Here is a 20364-nt window from a genome sequence, read left to right on the forward strand (position 1 = left end):
CGCTGCACTGCCTCCAGGGCTAGTACATCCTTTCTTAAGTATGGACCCCAGAACTGTACACAGTATTCCAAATGTGGTCTCACTAATACTGTGTACAGCTGCAGCAAGACCTCCGTGTTTTTATACTCAATCCCCCTAGCAATAAAGGCCAAAACTCCATTGGCCTTCCTGATTGCTTGCTGCACCTGCATACTAACTTTTAGTGATTCATGTACTAATACCCCTAGATCCCTTTGCGTTGCATTACAACGCAGCTCCTCCTCATTTAGAAAATAACTTGCCCTATCATTTTTTTTCCCAAAGTGAATGACTTCACATTTATTAGTATTAAACTTCATCTGCCAAGTTGTTGCCCACTCACCTAGCTTATCTATATCCTTTTGCAGACTCTTCCTATCCTCCTCATCCCCTACTTTTCCTCCCATTTTTGTATCGTCCGCAAATTTTGATATATTACACTTGGTTCCCTCCTCCAAATCATTTATATAAATTGTGAACAACTGGGGTCCCAGCACCGACCCTTGCGGAACCCCGCTAGTTACCGGTTGCCATCCCGAGTATGAACCATTTATCCCCACTCTCTGCTTCCTATTTGTTAGCCAATCCTCTACCCATGCTAATATATTACCCCCAATTCCATAATTTTTTATTTTTAGCAATAGTCTCTTATGTGGCACCTTGTCAAAAGCCTTTTGGAAGTCCAAGTATACCACATCCACCGGTTCCCCTTTATCCACCCGGGTTGTTACTTCCTCAAAGAATTCGAGCAAATTCGTTAAACAGGACTTCCCCTTCACAAAACCATGCTGGTTCTGTCCGATGAAGTCATGTTTATCCAAGTGCCCCGTTAGTGTTTCTTTAATAATTGTCTCTAACATTTTACACACCACCGATGTTAGACTAACCGGTCTATAGTTACCCGCTTTCTGTTTACTTCCTTTTTTAAATATAGGTGTTACATTGGCCATTTTCCAATCCACTGGGACCGTTCCTGCCTCCAGGGAGTTTTGGAAAATTATCACCAATGCATCCACAATCCCCACCGCTATCTCCCTCAAGACCCTTGGATGTAATCCATCAGGCCCAGGGGATTTATCCTCCTTCAGTCTCATTAATTTCCCTAATACCACCTCCTTGGTGATCTTAATAGTATTTAGCTCCTCCATTCCTACCGCCCCCTGTTTATCCAACGTTGGAATATTTTTTGTGTCTTCTATGGTGAAGACTGATACAAAATACTCGTTTAATGCCTTTGCCATTTCCATGTTCCCCACCAACAACTCTCCAGTCTCACCCTCCAATGGACCAACGTTCACCTTAGCCACCCTTTTTCTTTTTATATAGCTATAAAAACTCTTACTATTAGTTTTTATGTTGTTTGCTAAATTCCTTTCATAGTCTATTTTCCCCGTCTTAATTAATCTCTTAGTTATTTTTTGCTGACCTTTAAATGCTTCCCAATCCTCTACCCTCCCACTATCTCTGGCTACCTTAGATGCCATTGCCTTCAGCCGAATACTATCCTTTATAGTTTTACTGAGCCATGGCTGACTGTTCTTACCCTTACCCCTTTTTTTCTTCATAGGAATAAATTTTTCTTGAAGGTTATACAGTAGACCCTTAAACGTACACCACTGCTCATGTACCGTCTTATTCTTGAGTCTGCTATCCCAGTCAACTTTGATCAGCTCAGTCCTCATACCTTCATAATCCCCCTTATTTAGACTAAGCACCCTAGCCTGAGTTTCAACCTGCTCCCCTTCTATTTGAATATGGAATTCGACCATATTGTGGTCACTTGTTCCCAACGAGTCCCTAACTATGACATTTTTAATTAATCCTGCTTCATTACACAGGACCAGATCCAAGATTGCCTCCCCCCTTGTCGGTTCTGTGACATACTGTTCTAGGAACCCGTCTCTAATACATTCTATAAATTCTTCCTCTAGTCTACCCTGCCCAGTTTGGTTTGCCCAATTAATATGAAAATTGAAGTCCCCCATGATTACATAGAGTCATGTCACCCTTTGGCCCAGCTAGTCTATCAATCACTCATCTATGCTAACACCACATGTTATTAGCTGCACCACTGTGCTTCTTGGCAAATAAGCTTCTCTGCAGGAATCTGACTCCGAAGTCGAGAGAATTTTATTACTTTTAAGAAGAATTAAATTGTGTGAGCAGATGTAATTCTGAATTGTTCTTTTAACTTTGAGTAAATATCACTATAGTGCCAACAGGGGCAACATTACTAGATACGATCTAAGGATAATGAAATCATAAAGAATAGGGAAAAAAAGTGGCAAAGCCACTGTATCACAATCAAACTTCCCAAGTTGCTTCATAAGAGTAACATGAACAACTTTTTACATTGACTTCAATGAAATATGGCGATTTCAGTAAATTAATCATAATTGAATTCATATAATCTGATTTCCCATGTAATATTGATCAGACAGGCAATAAATCTCAGTTAAAGACACAAAGTGCTGGAGTTACTCAGCGGGTCAGGCAACATCTCTAGAGAACATGGATAGGTGACGTTTCAGGTCAGGGCTCTTCTTCGGACTGATTGTAGCAGGAGGGAGAAAGCTGGAAGGGAGATGGGGGGCGGGACAAAGCCTGGCAAGTGATAGCTGAACAAAGATTAGGTAATATCAGTTGATATCTGTTGGTGTCACTGCCATAGGGTTAGAGGGGGAAGCTCTGTCCTAGTTTACAACCCTTAGCTGGTGATTCGAGACAGCAGAGCATTTCTGAAGGTCTTATGATTGAAAAGCTCAGCAAGATGTGCTAGAGTCATCCTGAAAAACACTGCTTCTTGTTGGAATTGCTGGAATGTGTCCCAGTTGCAATTTCTGGATTGGGATGAGTGAAGAGGAACAAAGAAAGAGTGACAGGAATGGAGGAAGAAAACAAAGGTAAGGAATACAGCGGATGATTGAATCGTAAATCAGTAGATTATCTGCATATCTTAAATCCTGATAGAGAGAAAACCTTTCACATGCAGTATATTCTATTCAGAGAGAAGTTCAAGGCAAAGATTGACAATTTGAGGTGATGGTGGCCCAATCTTCTGATCCTGAACCTTTCTTGAACACTGAATATTCCTGCCTGGTCTCTGCAATTATTGCAAGAACGATTGATTTTAATGTGAATGACCAAATTATTTAAGGTTCAAATGAGATAATTATTGCTTCGGAACCATTGATTTCCTCCCCAGACATTAATTCTATATTTTTCAGACCTTAAAATTTGAGAAGAGGATTAAGAGAAGAGTGACTCAGTGAAAGCTATTTTTAATTGAAATAACATAATTTATTCCTATTCAGAATTGAATATGGAAAAACTTCTGCAGTCCCCAACAGTTTACAGAGAAATCTGCAAATTTCCATTCCCAGTCTGTTGATCATACCCAGTTTTAATTATTCCACCCACAAGTGTCTGTGCATTGGCATCTAAACCCTAAGGCATGGAATTCCCTCCCTAAACGTCTCTGCCTCTCTTTTCTCCTTTAAGATGTTCCTTATAACCTGCCTGTTGGTTACCCGCTGTAATATCTCATTACCTATCCATGTTCTCGAGAGATGCTGCCTGTCCCGCTGAGTTATTCCAGCAGTTTGAGTCTTTTAAAAAATGTCAAGGTGTAGTTTGGTGTAAATATGTTTGTTAATACGCTCCTGAAGTTCCTTCTGATATTTCACTACCATAAAGATATGATTTTACAGGGCGGGTTGATAAAATGTAACCTAACAGGCCAGCAGATTAAGAACTGGCATTGGTTGTCTTCCAAACTTGGAATCTCAAGGCTAAAGCTATTCCCACCAAAGTGTTGATGCATTAAAGAAATATTTGTAATACAATGCAAGGCAATAGAATGGCCAATAACTGCATACGGTGGCATAGCGGTAGAGCGACCGCCTTTCAGCGCCAGAGAACCGGGTTCAATCCTGTCTAAGGGTGCTAAGGTCTGTATGTAGTTTGTACGTTCTCCCCGTGACCTGCGTGGGTTTTCTTCGAGATCTTCAGTTTCTCCCACACTCCAAAGACGTACAGGTTTGTAGGTTAATTGGCTTGGTATAAATGTAAATTGTCCCTGTTGTGTGTAGGATAGTGTAACTGTGTGGGGATCGCTGGTTGGTGTGGACTCGGTGGACTGAGGGCCTGTTTCCGCACTGTATCTCTACACTAAACTAAACTTAACGAAAAATATTAATTAACATTCTTAAATTATAATGATCCATGAGGACCACCACAATGTGGTAATGCCATTACACAAACCTATAGATGTTTAAACAAGTGAGTCACCATAGGCAGTGGAAGGATAAACCAGAGAAGAAAAGTGTCTGAACATCGATTTTAAGGGAAGAAATAAAAGACATATATTGCAGGAAACAAGAATTGAAAGTCAAGGAAGAACTAATTATGAAAGAGGAGACAGCTCACAGAAGTAAAATGTCTTTATTTCCATTCAGGATCAAAATTGGGAAGGGTTTCTTCACGGATGTTGAAGATAGAGTGGAAGCCTTCACAACCAAGGTGAATAGAATGTTTGGTAAGTTTGCCAAAAGGGGAGAATGCAGAATTGAATATGGAAAAACAAGCAGATAATTGGAGTTGACACAGAGCTTGAATACGCTTTTCTATAGCAAGAAACCACATAGGGTGTTCATTGGAAATCTCTTTACATACAGTGGTGAGAACAGAAGGGAAGGATGGAGTTAGATGTGGAATGTTGAAGGCAATTCACGCAGCATGGATTGGAAGGATCAAATGGCCTATTTTAGACTCTGTATTCTATATCATTATCATTATTTCTAAGCAGAGCCGCCTGAGCAAGTTGATGGCACATGCTTTTGATTTAAAATGGCTGTTGAAATTGCTGTTATTTCAAGAGTCAAGAGTGTTTTATTGAAAGGGATATACAACAGATATACAACAGATATATAAACATCCATATTGAACAACAACAAAAAAGTACAGTTCCCTCCCCTCCACGTTCAGTCTGAAGAAGGATCCCAATCCGATCTTTTTCCTCCAGAGATGCTGCCTGAATCTGACCCATGGAGTTACTCCAGCACGTAAGACCTCCCTGGTGGAATAAAATTAGGTGAAAAAAAGGTCTTACCTTCTACTACCTGCAACCTCCGGTAACCACCTTCAACTAGCATCACAACCGGCTTCAACTAAAAAATTACCGATTTTTAAAATGGCAACCTATTTTTAGTCGAGGCCGGCTTTGAATTTTTTGTAATATTCGCTGGAACATAGAAGAAGTGGAAAGCACTTTCGACCATTACGGAGAGTGAAAAAACCTCCGGGAACCTCACGGAAACCTTGGGTAGGGTGCAAGGTCTCCAGAGGTTTCCGTTCAGATTTCCTAAGTGGGACAGGGGCTTAAGGAAGTAGAGGCAGTGATGGGCTTTCTTTATGATTGCATCAATGTGCTGGGTCCAGGACAAGTCTTCAGATATATGCATGTCCAGGAATTTGAAGCTTTTGTCTCTCTCCATCACTGTCCCTTCGATGAAGACAAGTTTGTGGATCCTCGACCTTCCTCTTCTAAAGTCTACAATCCTGGGTCTTAGTGACGTTCAGGTTGTTGTCCTGTCGATCGACCCCCCTCCTATACTCTGACTCATGGTCATCTGTAATTCGCCCAACAATGCAGTGTCGTCAGCGAACATGAAGATGGAGTTTGAACTGTGCCTGCTACACAGTTGTGAATATAGTGATTAGAGCAGGGGGCTGAGCCCGCTGCCTTGAGGTGTTCCTACGCTGATGTTTATCGAGGAGGAAGTGCTGCTGACAATTTGTACAGATTATAGTCTGTTGATGAGGAAGTCGAGGATCCAATTGCGGGAATAAGCACAGGGACCCAGTACTGTGAGCTTGGTAATCAGGGGATGATGGTGATAAATCCAAGCTGTAGTCTATAAACAAGAACCTGCCGCAGATTTTTCTTGTCCTCCAAACCCCTTCCTTTTCCAGCATGCCACCTATTTCCCATAGACATTTCCATCAGAACATTGGGGAGTCTTATACTGTCTGAGGTGCCATTTTTCAGATGTACCATCTACCTTGTCTGGTGAATATGAAAGATCCTCTATCATCAACTTGAAGAAAAACAAGAGCGTTTTCCCACAGTGCCCTTGACAATATTCATCCCTCTGTAAGCAGATCTTTACATCATTTATTTCATTGCTTTATCTATAAACTTATGGGCGAATGTTTATCACTAGATTGCCTGGATTATAACTGTGACCACTTCAAAGCAATCACGGTGAAGTATCTTGGGGTATTGTTAGGTTCTGAAAGGTGCTTAAACTTGTCGGTTTTCCGCTTTCTCTGTTGACTGACGATACTACCCAATAACTTTACCTTGCAACAGTTCCAACAGGAAACTCTCACTTCTAAGCCCTGGTTTTTATAGCACAATCGGCACACCAATTTGCATCATATATACCAGATAACATGCAGTATACCGTTTCATAAATTATGGATCAGATGGAATAACTGTAAACTACTCAGCACTTAAATATAGAATGAGTAACTGGTTCACAGCTTCAGCTATTTGCAACACCATAAAATTAAGTATGTTGCAAATTTGAAGCGATTTTTCCACATTATATTTCCTTGGTAGTTTTATTTCGCAGTGTTCCAAGTTTAGTTTAGTTTCAAGATACAGCACGGAAACAGCCCCTTCTGCCCACCGAGTCCGCGCTGACCCGCGATCCCCACACATTAAAAGTATCCTACACACACTAGGGGGCAATTTACACACCGAGTATACAAACCGAGTATACAAACCTGTACATCAGGATCGAACCCGCATCTCTGGCACTGCAAGCTTTGTAAGGCAGCAACTCTACCGCTGCGCCACCATGCCACCATGCCACCATCAGTTGAAGTTGAAATCAGTAAATTACACTGTCCCCATTTAATTAAGTTGAGGAATTGCTAGATTTAGAGGCGATGGGCAAATTAAAAGTTTCTGCCCAATGAAGCAGGAACAGACAAGACACGCCTAGTGAAAGACAAGGCACTTTCCAGAAACATTCTGCCTGCAGAAAGCAGATAGGAGCAGTACTTAAAAAATGAAGAACAACACTTACTATTTTTCTGCCCCAGAATCTTATGCCCTTCTGTGTTTCCTAATGTAAACCAAATCAAACCACTCCCGGGCAAGTTTGGATCAAATAGAGACACAAAAGTGTCTCACAGAATCACCAAGGATGCACATAATGTTTATTTATCCTTTATTTGCCACTTCCTGTTTATTGTGCAATTTCTAAATTCTAAAATTGAATTTATCCTGAGGGTACATATCTTGACTGGAAACTGAATAGAGTGGCTTGCGTATGATTTTGAGTTGCTGTGGCAACAAAGATATAATCCACCAGAGGGCAAACATATCCAAGTCGTGCAATTATGGTGTTTTGAAACAAAATTGTGTTGGTAAGTGGTTGGGTACAGGTGGGTAATACTATGTTCTGGCCTGCAGCTGTAGCAGAGCTGGGAACATTTAATTTAATTAAATTAAATTAAGGTAAAGTGTATTGAGTATTAAAGGACCTGAACGTGGATCTTTATAGTCATGGAGTGGTCGCTTTATTCACCATACACGTAGGAACTACTTGAGAGGGTTGTTGGATCTCTGGATTCCTCTATTATGTTGGGATATGGAGTCTTTTCAGTGATCTAATTTAATGATTGAAGGATACAGTGTGGAAATAGGCCCTTGAACGACCGTGTTCACGGCGACCATGTTATTCCACTTTTGCTATCCACTCCTTATACATTACAGACAATGTACACAGGCAATGAACCGACAAACCTGCATGTTTTTGAGATGTAGTCGGAAACCAGAGGAAGCCCACGAGACCACAGGTAGAACGTGCAAACTACACACAGCCACAACCCGAGGTCAGCACTGACTCCAGATCGCTGGCGCTGTGAAGCAGAAACTCTACCAGCTGTGCCATTGTGATGCCCTGCATCATTCAATAGTATTGAAATCCACAATAGGCTCCTGCAATAAATGGAAGATATACACAAAATGCTGGAGTAACCCAGTGGGACAAACAGCATCTCTGGAGAGAAGGAATGGATGATGCTTTGGGTCGAGACCCTTCTTCGGACGGTCTCGACCCGAATCGTCACCCATTTCTACTCTCCAAAAATGCTGCCTGTCCCACTGAGTTACTCCAGCATTTTGTGTCTATCTTCGGTGTAAACCAGCATCTGCAGTTCCTTCCTACATGTTTCGTCGATCATAAACGGATATTGATCACCTGGCAAACTTAGCAACAGATTCAAAAACAGCAGAGTCACTCTTTTCTTTTCATCTTTTCAAACTTGCAAGGTCTTTCTCATGAACGTTTGGAGGCTGCTGTGTAAATTGGAAGAGCTTTCCAAAGTTCTGGTCAAGCAACAGTGTGGCATAATAATACTGAGAGAATCAGTTCATACAAACATTGTGTCAGCTCTCAACATCACAACCATTGGGGTACATTCTGCCTTATCATCAGAACGGACCCAACCTGATTAAGTATGTGCAAGTGACAGGGAGTCAGCCTGGGAGCCCTGAACATTGACTCCAGATCCCGTGTGTCCGCTTTTGGACAGGATGGACAAAGAAACCTCCAACAGATCTACAGATCATACACCTAAAGACAGAGGTCCAGTAAATAAAGTTTAAGGTGAGAGGGAGAAGATTCAATAGAATCTCAGGGCAGCTTTTCCACACAGAGGATGGTGGGTATATGCAACAAGCTGCCAGAGGAAGACACTTGGACAGGTAAATGGAGAGGAATGATTTTGGATGGATGCAAAAAGCTGGAGTAACTCAGCGGATCCGACAGCATCTCTGGAGAAAAGGAATAGGTGATGTTTCGGGTTGAGACCCTTCTTCAGACTGACGATGCTATCTGACCCGCTGAGTTACTCCAGCTTTTTGTGCATATCTTCGGTATGGGTCAAATACAGGCAAATGGGACAAGTTGAGATGGGGCATCTTGGTCTGCATGGCTAACGGGCCTCTTTCCATGTTGTATGGTTCTCTCTACCGCAGACCACTTGCTTATTCCAGTAGAAAAAAACAAGAAAACCTAAAGATACTGCATACTTCCCTATTCTCCCATGCAGAGATGATTTATGATAGTGTTTCCTGAAATTGAGAGCATGAGCTATGTGGGGGGGGGGGGGGGGGGGGGGGGGCATAGGTGGATGAGAGGTAATCTTGCAGAGGTATAGAAGATCATGAAAGAAACACATGGGGTCAATGCACAGTTTTTTACCAAGAGTAGGGGAATCAAGTACCAGAATCCCCGGGGTGCGGGATAGTACTAGTGTAAGGGTAATTGTTGGTTGGTGTGGACTCGGTCTCGAGTGCTCTCTCTCTCATGGAAAATGTGGGCTTCACTCTGTAGTCAGGAGATGGAACTCAACCTTTTGAGCTGCAGTCCCAGACTCACTCTAGGGACTCGATACTATATTCATCCCTCTTGAAAATCTGCCAATTTTCTCCCTAGAGAGGTAGCTCATGTTTAACAGAAAGCACCCTTTAGTTAGTGAAAGTGGTTGTTAAATTTTTAACCATTACTTTCAAGCCTGGATGCAACTCCGTTATTTTAATACGGATGAACTCTCATTATCTCCATGAAGCTTAAGGGGCAAAATAATGTGAAAACTGCAGTCAAAATAAAAAAAGATTTTGGAAATCCAACAATAAATATGATGAAGGAGATTATATTGTGTCTTTCACCTCTTCAGGGTGACCATAACACTGGAGAACAAATAAAGTTTATGTTGAAATGTAGCTCCCATTTTTTGGCAGCAAAGCACAGAGAACAATGTACTGATATTAATCTGTCTTGTCGCCTGGATGCAGGAGTGATCCCTGTTCTTTATCCGCATAAAATTGTGGTTGCTTGGGAGAGTAGTCTCCCTCTAAGGGCCTGTCCCACTTGCCATCATTTGGGCATCACGCAGATGGTCCGCGAAGATTTTGTACATCACAAAATCCTGTGACGCCGCGCGTGGCCGCGCGTCACTGCCTATGTCATCACGCACCATGCGCGCATCACGTGCGTGTCACGATGCGCCCATCGTGCGTCGTGGCGCGTAAATGATAGCAACATAGAAACATAGAAAATAGGTGCAGGAGGAGGCCATTCGGCCTTTCGAGCCAGCACCGTCATTCATTGTGATCATGGCTGATCATCCCCAATCAATAACCCGTGCCTGCCTTCTCCCCATATCCCTTGATTCCACCAGCCCCTAGAGCTCTATCTAACTCTCTCTTAAATCCATCCAGTGATTTGGCCTCCACTGCCCTCTGTGGCAGGGAATTCCCCAAATTCACAACTCTCTGGGTGAAAAGGTTTTTTCTCACCTCAGTCCTAAATGGCCTCCCCTTTATTCTAAGACTGTGGCCCCTGGTTCTGGACTCGACCAACATTGGGAACATTTTTCCTGCATCTAGCCTGACCAGTCCTTTTATAATTTTATATGTTTCTATAAGATGCCCCCTCATCCTTCTAAACTCCAGTGCCTAGTCTTTTCAATCTTACCTCATATGACAGTCCCGCCATCCCAGGGAGCAATCTCGTGAACCTACGCTGCACTGCCTCAATCACATGTTGTGTAAATTACGCGCAAATGACGGCCAAGTGGGACAGGCCCTTAACATCTCATCCAAAACATGTAATGAAATGCTAGAAGTCAACGGCCATCTTAGTCCTGGTAAATTTATGCATAGCTGGGTTTGTAGCTAAATTGCTCTTGACTTCCTAACCCCCCCAGGATTTAAACGTGATAGATCCCTGGAATTGATCAATTATCGCTAATTCTTTCATTTCTAGCATATTAGCATTGATTTCTGAGACCTCTGGGGCATAAGAGTACAACTCATGAAACTGTACAGAGGCACAAAATGCTGAAGCAACTCAGCGGGACAGGCAGCATCTCTGGAGAGAAGGAGTGGGTGATGTTTCGGGTCGAGACCCTTCTACAGACTGAGAGTCAGGGGAAGTGAGCCTAGAGATATAGAAGGATAAGGTGTGAAAACGGCAGATCAAAGCGGATGATGCTAAGGAAATGTAGAATGGTTCATTGTTAGCTGAGGGGAAGGTGACAAAGTGGCATACAATCGGTAATATTTAATCAGGAGGACAGGAGAACTAGTTGGAGAACGAGGATGGGGGAGGGACGGAGAGAGAGGGAAAGCAAGAGTGACTTGGTTAGAGAAATCAATATTCATACCGCTGGGTTGTAAGCTTCCCAAGCGAAACATGAGGTACTGTTCACTTTTATGTAAACTGTAACTGTAGTGTAAAAGTGAACTGAACACTCCAGTGTAACACTCCACTCCACTCTAGACCGCTCCCTCCGTAACTCCCTTGTCAATTCTTCCCTTCCCTTCTGCACTACCCCCTCCCCGGGCACTTTCCCTTGCAACCGCAAGAGATGCTATACTTGTCGCTTTACCTCCCCCCTCGACTCCATTCAAGGACCCAAGCAGTCGTTCCAGGTGCGACAGAGGTTCACCTGCATCTCCTCCAACCTCATCTATTGCATCCCCTGCTCTAGATGTCAGCTGATCTACATCGGTGAGACCAAGCGTACGCTTGGCGATCGTTTCGCCGAACACCTCCACTCGGTCCGTTTTAACCAACCTGACCTCCTGGTGGCTCAGCACTTCACATCCCCCTCCCATTCCGAATCCGACCTCTCTGTCCTGGGCCTCGTCCATGGCCAGAGTGAGCACCACCGGAAATTGGAGGATCAGCACCTCATATTCCGCTTGGGCAGTTTGCACCCTAGCGGCATAAACATTGAATTCTCCAATTTCCGGTCGCCCTTGCTGTCTCCTCCCCTTCTCAGCTCTCCCTCAGTCCTCGGGCTCCTCCTCTTCCTTTTTTCCTTTCTTCTCCTCGCCCACCCTCCATCAGTCTGAAGAAGGGTTTCGGCCCGAAAACATTGCCTATTTCCTTCGCTCCATAGATATTGCTGCACCCGCTGAGTTTCTCCAGCAATTTTGTCTAACTCCACTGTAAAACATGAGTTTGATTCAGTTTTCAGTTCAATTCAGAAGCAAAACCTAGATTTTACTTCGGAGTCAAGTGAGTGACTACGTGAAGACCCCGTCCAGTACGCATGCGTGTCATATCGTCTATCGCATTGCATGACGACTGGCAGGGTGAACGTGATTCTCCTGCCAGCAACAGACCTGAGGTAAGTTTTTTTTTAAACTTTCAGGTTTAAATCTTCTTGCAGGAACCTCTACTTTGATTGTGTAACTGGTTTGAATATTTACACTGGTTTGAGATAACACTAAATTAGTTTATACTGCACACAGGTATGGTTGGAGTTGCCTTTCAAGACAAGGCTCACACGAATGGGATGTGGACTGATCATTGTCAACAGCCTCAACCCGCATGTGCAGTATAGACTTTTCTGAATAACTTCCATGTGATCATTTCCGCTCACAGGGTTGAAGATATTTGAAATTTAACTGGATGAGGCAACGATACACTCAGAGCGTTGCAAAATGGGCTAACTCCAGTTTCCAGATTATTTACCAAATCACTACTATCAGTGCTTCGGCTGCACAGAGATAACAAATAAGTAACATGGCCAATCTGGATGATATTGAACATACTGTATTTTACTAAATTAGCCTTATCAGCCACATAGCTATATTTGAGGAATTGGTTCTCACCCGTCCAGTTAAATTTAAATTAAGTTGATACCAACTGAAACTATTGATTATTGGGATACAATCATCCATTTATTGGTCTGGGATCAGCTCTGAGATAAAAAATTAGACCTCTGCTATTTTTTAGCTGAAACAATGAAAGTCACAATGATGGACAGCTTTGCTCCACTAAAATAATAATAATAATAATAATAATATATCTTTTATTGTCATTGCACGTCAGTGCAACGAGATTTAGTGTGCAGCTCCACTGATGTACAAGAAAGGTAAATAAATACAATACATAAATAAACAAGCTGAATTGATTGACGTGACCATCTGAGGGAGACTGTCCAAAGGGGGTGGGTGGGGGGGCACTCATTAGGGCCGGTTCACAGCCGCTATAGCTCTTGGGATAAAACTGTTCCTGAGTCTGGAGGTTCGGGCGTAGAAGGCCTTGTAACGTCTGCCGGAGGGAAGTAGTTGAAACAGACCGTGGCAGGGGTGTGATGAGTCCTTATGGATGCTGAGGGCCTTCCTGAGGCACCGCGTGTGGTAGATGCCCTCCAAGGCTGGTAGCTCTGTCCCGATGATCCTCTGCGCTCTGTTGACGACGCGCTGAAGAGCTCTCCTCTCCGCCTCCGTGCAGCTGAGATACCACACTGAGATGCCATACGTTAGTATGCTCTCTGTGGTGCAGCGGTAGAACGTTGTCAGCAGCTGTTGGGGCAGACCAGTCTTTTTTAATGTCCTCAGGAAGAACAGTCGTTGCTGTGCCTTCTTGACCAGCGCGGCGGTGTTTGTGGACCATGTGAGGTCTTCTGAAATGTGAGTGCCCAGAAACTTAAAGCTGGACACTCTCTCCACACTTTCCCCATAAATGGAGATTGGGGCGTATTCTCCAGAATGGGACCTCCTGAAGTCAATAATCAGCTCCTTGGTCTTGGAGGTGTTTAGTGCCAAGTTGTTATTGGCGCACCAGTCCGCCAGGTTCTGCACCTCCGCTCTGTATTTTGTTTCATCACCGTTGGTGATCAGCCCAATCACTGTGTCTGCAAACTTCACGATGGTGTTGGTGTCGAATGCAGGGACACAGTCGTGAGTGAAGAGGGAGTAGAGCATGGGGCTTAGTACACAACCCTGTGGTGTGCCGGTGCTCAGGGTGATGGTGGAGGACAGGTGCGGGCCCAGTCTCACTGCCTGCGGTCGCTCCGTGAGAAAGTTCAGGATCCAAGCGCATATCGGTGAGCTGAGGCCTAGCTGGTGGAGTTTGGTGGTGAGCTTGGTGGGGATGACCGTATTGAATGCAGAGCTATAGTCAATGAAGAGCATCCTCACATACGTGCCCTGTCTGTCCAGGTGAGTCAGGACAGTGTGAAGGGCCAGAGAGATGGCATCCTCTGTCGATCTATTTGCCCTGTATGCAAATTGATGGGAGTCCAGTGAGGCAGGGATGCTGGATTTAATATGGGAGAGGACCAGCCTTTCGAAGCACTTCATGGGGATTGGAGTCAGGGCAACCGGCCGGTAGTCGTTGAGGTTGGTGATTTTGGACTTTTTCGGCACCGGCACTATGGTGGCTGTTTTCAGGCACTTGGGGACCGTTGCCAGAGATAGAGAGAGATTGAAGATTCTCGTGAATACCTCCGCCAGCTGTCCAGCACAGTCCTTTAATACTCTTCCCTGTACACCATCCGGGCCTGCAGCCTTGCGTGGATTGATCCTACGCAGAGCGCACTGTACCTCCTGAGTGCTCAGTGTTAAGGCCTGTCCCTCCGCTATGGCCGGGGTTATTCCACACCTGGTGGTGTTGCCAGTATCGAACCGGGCAAAGAAGGTGTTTAGTTCGTTGGCCAGTGTGATATCACCGTGGGGGCAGGCGGGGCTGCTCTTGTAGTCAGTGATGTCCCTGACTCCCTGCCACATGCTTCTGGTGTCCGCGGTATTGAAGTGGTCTTCTACCCTTTGCCTGTGGATGACTTTGGCCTTTTTTATGCCTCTGTTCAGGTTCGACCTGGCCGCACTGTAAGCAGAAGTGTCCCTGGATTTAAAGGCGTTGTTGCGTGCCCTTAGTAGATCCTGAACCTCCTTGTTCATCCAGGGTTTCCGGTTTGGGAACATCTTTATTTGCTTGTCCACTGTGGCAGTCTCCACACAGCAGTTGATGTAGGAGAGCACAGTGGATGTGTACTCCTCCAAGTCTACCTCTGTGCCACTGGTAGCCTGTTGTGCAAACAGGTCCCAGTCGGTGCGATCAAAGCAGTCCTGGAGTTGTGGGGTTGCGTCCTCGGGCCATATTTTGACCATCCTTATTGCAGGTTTGGTCTTGCGGATGAGGGGTCTGTATGCAGGCAGTAGAAACAGTGAGAGGTGATCGGATTGTCCCAGGGATGGGCAGGGGAGAGCTCTGTATGCGTCCTTGATGTTGGTGTACACTTTATCCAACGTGTTTGAGCCCCTGGTAGGGCACTGCACATGCTGGTGGAATTTGCGGAGTGTGGCACATAGGTCGACCTGGTTAAAGGTCAAACCTCTTATCCGTAAATCTTCTGTCATTTCCAAACTGATGCTATTGCCCAAAGATGGGTAATTTACTAATACCATCTCTAGTTACGGAGGCAGATGGGATTAGCATGAGTTATCAAGTGTTCAGTCATGGTATCAACTGCCAATGGACACCAGGTGCATTCTGTGCATTAAAGGGTGTGTGGATATGCATATACGGCATGCACAAGTCCAAGGTGATACACTTTGGTGGTGGTATATGTTAATCACAAAGGTACTATCAAATCAAAGTATCCGGTGATAGTTTTACCAAACCGCATTTAGCACTGGTGTATTATTATGCAAAATCAATGACAACAATGAATGAATGTGTGATCACAAAGTATTTAATGACAATGTGGATTGATAGAACACTAACTATTGAGTTGCTTACATCCAGTTTCAATCAACAGTGAACGAGGCATACAGTGGCGAAGGGTGCATTCTCGCTACACTAGGAAGGAATGTTCTTTTATGTCTTCCTCAATTTGGCCTCAATAGACGGGTCTTGCAAAAGTCAGCAAGATTCCCGCTTCCGGGTTTTCATAGTGCCTGCCTGGGTTATATACCTATGGCTCCTGCTGAGGCGAAGAATGAACATAAAACCTTACATGGTTAATTCCGGATAAAAAGATACTGGTTCAGTTGTGATGGTGAAACCATCCTCTGCATGATATAATCAATTCATAGACTTACAGACCCTGAGAGATCGTTTCTGCGGCTCGGGTTGTCAAACCATAAGCGTTAAGAGTGCTCACTACAGATTGCAGGGATAGCACCAAATAACAGCAATCTGCATAGGAGATGGGAAGCATTGTTTATGCTTCCTTACGTTTAACTCAGCACGGATGACTGACACATTAAAAATCAGTTTTATGGGATTATAACATTAAGTTACTATTCCATTACTGTGCCATAAGGACCTCCTCATCATTTGGCTGAGGAGTACATAAACCACTCTGTCCAGTCTCACCCTCTGATATCCAGAATATGAAGGTATCGTCAGCTTAAAACCTCCCAGGCTTAGGGACGCAGAGATATGGGTTGTTAACATTGTACTACGTCACTTCACAGATGGGCACCAGCAACATCCCTGTCCATGGTCATACTCACGTACTAGCGATTATGCCATGGCACTGAGTACAGCGCTATGGGTCCGGTCATTGCAACACTGGATAGGATGATCATATCTGCGGGCCATAATAACATGTTTTGTTTATGATTAATCAAGCAGATTAGACAGGGACACAAGACCAAACTAGATGTTGCATATCCCATGGACCTTGGGTTGCGTGTGATCACGCATCTACACCAGTATGTCAAGGTTCCTAAGAGTCTTATAGACTGACAGCAATATTATTAGTTACATAAAATCTTGTTAGTAGGAATCACTATGAACCTTCTCCAGATGGTTATATGGGTCTGGCATATACAGGAGTGTACATTGACATTGAGTCTCACTCCACCAGGACCGCTATACCTCAGCAGCAGGGATGGACCACATCGTAGCGGTTGCAGGATGGTCAAACTATTGATCTGTCCAAATATTCAGAATAAACCTATTGCCAGATCAGGGGTATTTGACAACTCTATGTTAGGTATGGTTCATACTTCCTCCAGGTTGAGGGGGGTTACTATTGCCACTATTATTCATTAATAGCATCAACATGTCTATATCTATGTCATGTCTGAATGCATTCTTAATGTTCACTCATCATTGGCCTACTGATGCAGTGTATGACGCCTGGACTCGGTTCCACGGCATGAAATCACAGAGCTTTAAAATCTTCACGTAGTCACTCACGTGACTCCGAAGTAAAATAGTAAGATTAAACGAGAACTTACCAGTTTGAAGTTTGATCTTTATTTTATGAGGAGTAACGTTGAGGGATTACGTGCCCGCCGCTCCCAGCCCTCTATCACAAAGTTCAACTGGTATTATAGTTCTCTTATTTTACTATGTTCAGTTCAATAACTGTTATCTGTGATTTCACACCGCTGCTTTGAAGATTGACACACATGCATACTGGACGGGGTCTTCACGTAATCCCTCAACGTTACTCCTCATAAAATAAAGATCAAACTTCAAACTGGTAAGTTCTCGTTTAATCTTACTATTCTACTTACACCTTTGGATAGCGGACGTTGAATGGAGCTTTCAACATCATCCTAGAGATTTATATTGGTTAACGTTATCAAGATGTGGAATGGCTATTCTTGTTCCTTATGCTATTGAAATGATTTTATTTTCACCACACATTAATGAATGTTTACATCAATGATTATAGTGGATAGCCAGTTTTAACCTTAATTTTCCTAGTAATGATTAATGCGAGAGATAATGGATCACACAGATGATTAGGTGAATCCTCAGTAAGATCTAAGTCACTCTCTTTGGAGTCATACAATAAGCAGGCGGCAGAGATACACATCACCATTGGAACTGTGGTACCATTTCTCTCGCTGTGTAAGGTTGGGGCGCGAAGCTGGAGGCCGTGGAGGGAAGACCTTCTAAGTAAATTAGCCCAGTGCGGGAGACAATGGCCTGAATTGCTGTGGTGGATCATAGCCCTATTGGGAGGCCTGAGCTAGCTGATCAGGGAGCATCCCTGGAGAACATGGATAGGTAATGTTTCGGGTTGCGACCCTTCATCAGACTGATTGTAGTAGGAGCGGGAGGGGGGGAGGGGGGGGGGGGGGAGGGAGGAAGCTGGAGGAGAGGTGTGGGCAGGACAAAGCCTGTTAGGTTATAAGTGAATACAGGTGGAGGGGATTTGATTAGCAAATGGGTGGACAAAGGCCAGGAAATGGGAAGAAGATAGAAGGCAGAGAGATAGGGCGAGAAGATGTGCAGAGGATGGGATATAGGTGGAAGGGGCAGGGGAAGTGGAAAGGGTTGTTGTTGGTTAGTTCCCTAAAATTGGAGAAATCAATGTTCATAGCGTTCGGTTATAAACTACCCAAGTGGAATATGTGGTGCTGTTCCTCCAGTTTGCATGTTCAAACATTTCAGGCCACCCGAGTCCACATCAACCATTGATCACCTGTTCAAACTAGTTCTATGTTATCCCACTTTCTAATCCACTCCTGACACTTGGACAATCTACTGAGGCCAATTAACTAACAAACTCGCATGTCTTTGGGATGTGGGAGGAAATGGGAGCACCTGGTGGAAACCCACACGGTCACAGGGAGAACGTGCAAACTCCACAAAGACAGGGAATTATAAATGTGCTATGTCATGCATTTTGTAAAATGATATGTTTCTGTGCTACTGTCCCTTGTCCCTATTGCTTTGTCACATTCAATGTACGGTGAATGAAACACCCTTTCATTTGCACATACCCTCCTGTTCTAATATCAGTGTCTCTTTAGAATTCCTCATATTCATGAAAGCACCAAACCAGCTTCTTGCTCCTGGTTCCTCTGCCTCACCTTTCTTTCACTCCACCTTGGTGATATAACCGTTTGTTACCTCTGCTGAGCATTGTCCTTCCATCAATTTCCACCAACAGGAGCCTATGATTATGGTGTCAGTTATCCTCCCTACCTCTTCCCTCATGACTATCACTTCCCTAAAGCATTCCATGACAATTCACTGCTCTTTGAATTAGAGCAATACTGGGATGCTAAAAGAGTAATCAGTGTGCCTTAGACTATTATTTACTGTACTTTAATAGGCAGATTTATTCTTATACATAATATCCTCTGAGTTTGCAACAAACTGTAGAAATGGGTTCAAACTGAATATTTTTTATTCCATTCTTGCGTCTCATTTCAGTTATTGGCAACAAAAGCCTGACACAATTGTGTTCCACACATAGATTCCATAATGCTTTCAAACTTAACATGGTTCAATGGCGCTTTTATTGAACCGTTAGGTTTGAAAGCATTATGGAATCTATGTATGGAACACTAATTGTGAACATGACATCAAGATGCTGATTGCCTATGAAGGCACCAAGATCCCAGCCTGTTCACAACTCTGATATGCTGGACATTCAAACTTTCTAGTAAAGGCTTAAAATGCATAGGTATCTTCTTCCGAATAAGGTTGAAGACTAAGCTGTGAAATAAATTTAATGCCACTGTATTGTACCAGACACTGATTAATAGGTTAGAGTGTGCTGTTCATTTTAGAGATTCATTTAACCTGCCTGCTCACTAATCAGTAACTCAATTCATCCGCTACTCTGTACATTGATTTAGTAGCAGCACAAAAATGCAATTGGCTTGCTGTCTGCAATGGAATCGGCGCTGTGATGTGGTATTAATGCACAGAAGTGATTAGGGATCAGCTAATCCATCCTGGATAATTATTGGGGGTTAAATTGCTATTTGGACATATGTCTACAGTAATTGACAAGAACCAGCCCAGTGCCTCGGGTAAAAACAATGGTATTTTCAATTAACACGAGTTTAAAAACTACATACCTGTCAGTCATCAACTCACCCCCCCCCCCCCCACATCCCCCGTCAACCCCCCCCCCCCCCCCCACCAACACGCACATAGCTGACACACAGACACACATGTGCCTGCCAGTTTTATGGTACTTTCTTTCAAATAAACCTCTGGTTCTTTGGATGATTATACACTGCGTCTCAATGCATTTTCAAAGATACGATGGATTTGTGATGAAAATGCTGAAGGACATTGGTTTTCCCTTGGCAAGTTTTAAAGTGAGTCTATTGAACCTAAACTGATTGTGTTTCTGTGGCATGCAATCTTGTTTGTCTAAGACCCAAAGAGCATTGTGCATAGTTTCCATAGTACCAAGCTACTTTGGTAGCTTTCGCAGTGTTGACAAAGTGCACACCAAGTTCAGATGTGCCAATGTGGAATGGAGAAGGGCAGATATTGCTGACCCAATAGAATATGCTTGTAATTTTGCTATGATTAAAAAGGCTTGCGAGCCATTCATTTTAATTCAGTGCAGGTTGATGAAGCATGCAAAATTATGACCCAAAACAATTTAAAATGCAATTGTAAATTAACAATGCATCTCTTGGAGAATGCGCCAGAAGCATATGTCGCACATCTTGCATCAAAAATGCGAAAGATATCTTACTTACTTATCCCTGGACCTAATCGATCTCCCGGTTGGCATCTACTGTTCAAG

This window comes from Amblyraja radiata, chromosome 26 (assembly GCF_010909765.2).
Source record: "Amblyraja radiata isolate CabotCenter1 chromosome 26, sAmbRad1.1.pri, whole genome shotgun sequence".
Classification (NCBI taxonomy): domain Eukaryota; kingdom Metazoa; phylum Chordata; class Chondrichthyes; order Rajiformes; family Rajidae; genus Amblyraja; species Amblyraja radiata.